We start from the raw sequence: 4,347 nt of genomic DNA on the forward strand, positions 1-4,347 counted from the left end.
ACCATTTCAATCGATGATATACAACAGGTAAAGCGCCCCACGCAAGCTGGTAGAGTTTTTGTGGCGAAAACAGCTCCACGATCTCCCTTTCAGACAGTAAGAGAATGAAAAAGGAGCTGCTAAGGTTGCATTATGAATGACCGCAGTAGAATAAAAACGAGAAACCGGTCGTTTTCAACACAAGCATGCTCAGCTTGTCGATATTTTTTAGTCGATAAAAATAACATATTTAAGGCTCGAAGCTCAGTTCTGTTTTAATTGCCATTTGGCGACCTTAAAAACCTAAAACACAATTTGCACCAAAGCCGACTCTGGACAATTTTGCTATTTTCTTTTTAAGTGAACGTAGATGTGCTCCATTTACGACTTTTAAATAAACTAAAATTAAAAAGCATTTCGTTTCGTAGCACAACGATCACGAGCTTTGAGTGTTGATGACTACCAGACTAATACCAAAGAAAAGTTATATTAACCATTTAACTCCCAGATCAAATTTGTCATTCTCCTAACCGTCAACCATACAATTTTTGTAATGCTAGTTCAGAGAATTTAGTATTGAATCAACTAATTATTCTCAAATTGATATTTTTCTGTATTCTCATCACTCATTTGGTTGATATTGAATTGATGTTGTAAGGAGAAATTCTGTCTTGGTCACTTATGAGAGTTGAAGGGTTAATAGCAATCTGTCAGTAAGTTTGAGAAGCAAGGACATCACAACAGTACTCTTCGTTGTAGTTTGATTAGAGCTCGATAGTCAATCAATCAATCAATCAATCAATCAATCAATCACTAAACTTGAATTTAACCCTTTCCACCACAACATCAGTATGCATATTCTCCATACTGCTCTCCATACATTCCCTAAAGTGCTGACAAGGAGAATTTGTGTAACAATCAACAACTTCTTTGGCTGCTAGTACTTTTCTTTATTCTCATGACTTTACTGCATGATTCACGGGTGATATTGTAAGGAGAAATTAGATACTAGTCACTCTTAGGGTTTAAAAGGTTAAGATGGGAGCACGTAACAGTAGTGAGTGAAACTGCTGACCCTATGGCCCTCTGTAAGGTAAAGCTTAAAATAAAAAAATGAACGATGACCTATACTGGAAATTTCACAAATGTACTGCAAAATGAAATTTTAAAAAAACCTATAGGTTATATATCTCTCTCTATATATACAAACGTTAATTTTTAGTGTTATTCGAAAAGGTAAATCAGTAAATTGTTTTAATTAATAACTTAAAATAGTGAAGGACACACAGGAGGACCACTCATAGCGTCGCTTTTTCCAGTGATCTAGATTTTTTGTTTCTTTTCTTCTGTGAAAAAAGGTGCTGTAAGTAACCAAATTACTTTCAACAATAAGCTTGGGGGAACCTCCCCCCATCTCCCCCCCCCCCCCCCCCTCTCTCCGTCGAGAGTAACAGTCTCTTGATGAATATTCTTGTCTTTATCCATTCCGGAAGTACAGTCCGTGCCCTCGCTTTCTTTAACCTTTAATCCGTAAGAGTGACAAGGTTCTAATTTCTCCTTACAATACCACCCTGGAGTAAAAGGTTTAAGTCACGAGAATAAACGAAATGATCAACAACTAACGAAGCTCTTGATGGTTTTACAAATTCTCCCTGTTAGAACGTAGGGAATGTATAGAGAACAGTATGGAGAATATACACAATGATGTTAAGGTGCAAAGGGTTAAAGATTTTAACACTTTACACTTTAACATCAGTAGGCATATTCTCCATACGTTTCACTGTATATTTCCAGTGGTACTGGAGGATTTATTTGATAACAGTCGAGAGATTTTTTTAGTTAGCCATCAGTTCTCTTAACCTTTCTTTTTGTTTAAATAGTGTTACTCTACTGAGAAATTTATTTTATTTACTTATATTGCGCGTGTTACATATACAGATGCTCACACGCGAGAACAGTATGAGTTTATTTATGGTTTAGTTCTAATTTATTAATTAGTAAAATGGGCAAATTCTGTTCTTTCTTAACCTGAGAGTTTCTTGAGGTAGGTTAAAGTGTTGCCGTTTTTTGATGGCACTAGACAAAAATGAATATTTTCACGGATCTACACAATATTTGTTTGGGTTTCATCTCTTCCTTGTACCATGTAAAGCTCTCCCGACCGTGAAATATACGGTTCCTTTTGGTCACTTCCTATCGCAAGTGCACGAATTATTTTTCACGACAGTGAAACAGCGTTTTTTAAGCTTTTAAATCTCCCGAGTTAGCCGGAAATCGCGCTGAACGGAGTAACATTTTTCCAAAAAGATTCCTCTCCTTGATGCTGATCCACAGTCTCATTTTGTTATTTAAGTCTTTATATGGGCCATATCTGACAGAAACTAAAGCGAAACGATCTGGATTTGATTTCTATTTCTTCTGAGGCTTTACAACTGCTAACAGCTTTGATACTCAGTAATTACAAGAGCATTCATCAGGCCATCAGGCCGATATAAAATTCAGTCCAGATGCAAAGAGCAAAACCAAAAAGAGTCATTTTTCACCTGCGACGGCCCGAACAGATTAGTTAAGTTCATTGGCCCTTTTTTATCGCTTTTATAATATTTAACAAAGCTTTATTTTAGTGAACGTAGTTTGACGAAAGTATAAATCCTTTATATTAGCAGTTTTCCTATAGAAGGCTTTTCCTAATACACCTTTTAACCATTTGTCTCACACTTCGCGTTCTACATCTGCTACATTTTCATAGTTACTATACAATATGAAAGCATTGCATCAGGTACGATAGTTGATCACGACTTTAAATAAACTAGTTGTTTGTTAATGTGAAAAGTATCACTCAATGTCCTTTCCTCTAAAATTCATTTGACTCTTGAATTTTAATTTTGTAAGGGGACAACTTACATCTTCATTAATCAATCACTGATAGGTCTCTGAGCCGCTAAAACAAAAATACGTATGTAAATATTCACGTTAACAAAAGTTAATCAGGCGTCTTTTGACACAATTATGTGTGAATGAAATTTGGACTGAAATGAATTTAACTGGGTTCATTTGAACAAACTGACGTAGGTCGCTCTTAGCATGGAGTCCCACGCATAGACTAGCAATTTTGTCATTCTTGGGTAACATACAGATCACGGCGTCGAATATAATGTGCTTTAAATTTTCATGAAGACTTTTTCAGCTCGAAACCTTCTTTGCTCGATATCGCATTGTTTTCACTATCGCCATTTCAATGTGGGTGTTGAAGGAATTATTATGCCGAGTTAGGTGACAACAGAGGTATTCAACCAAGATCTTCCTCTTTGTTCGTCAAGACTGTTATGCATCAATACTCAGCTATTGTCATGGATACGGCACTTGACAGTCGCAGCTTCAGTCCGGGGGGGACTCGGAAAAGGTGACTGGTGACCTTGACGAATGCACAAGAAAGAATGTATTCAATCCTATGACGTTTAGTGTTTTGAAACAAAAACTTTCAAGAGTCACTGCCCACAGCCTGCTAGCTTTGTTTATTTATTTCCCAATATCAAGTTGAACGTCGACGTTGAAAGAACACGGATATTACAATTTATTTTGGATCTCATATCACCTCGTTTTATGATTCTATTTAACTCCCACTTAATAAATAAACATAGCAATATTTCGTGCGACATGTGGACTGATTCTTCGGCGATTATTAAGTGGCATAAACATTGTTTAGTTTAGTATTCAAACACGGAAAAAATACCAAGAGACAATCAAAATACATTAAAAAAAGACACGATGAGTCTTTTGCACGCTGTAGCAGTTTGGTTGACCGGAGCAGCTGCTGTAATCGTCGGCTAAATTAGCAAACGCCAAGATTTACTTTGATAGCGTTGACGTCAAATTTTTGGATCGAATTCAACAAAATATTTGACTGCGTTGTAGCAATGTTTATTGTTTGGCATCAGTGCAATGCAAACTGAAATATTGAGACAACCTTGGGACACAATGCTTCATTAAGAAAATCTATTTGGGCAAACTAGGGGTGACATTCTGTACATAATATGAATAAAAATGAAATTTAGTCTCAATATAAGCAGATTCAATATTCTGCGCCAGTCTTAAAAGATATCTGGCATTCACCGAAAACTTGTTTGTTTTTTCGTTTCCCGCGCAGGTGTTTTGAGGAGAGTATACGTGTTCAAATGTGAAATAGGCCCAAATTGCGTGTTCTATCTTGTATTAACCTTTGTTATCTCAAAAAACTAAGGAACAACTACAACAGGAAAAAAATGAATTAAGTGTCAGGCACGTAAAATTACTTGCCCCTCCCCACCCAGATGCTAACAACATCCATCTTATTGGACCCCCCCCCCTTTCTTTCGACGGTAACTCAGA

The sequence above is a fragment of the Pocillopora verrucosa genome, chromosome 3 (genome assembly GCF_036669915.1).
Source record: "Pocillopora verrucosa isolate sample1 chromosome 3, ASM3666991v2, whole genome shotgun sequence".
Classification (NCBI taxonomy): Eukaryota; Metazoa; Cnidaria; class Anthozoa; order Scleractinia; family Pocilloporidae; genus Pocillopora; species Pocillopora verrucosa.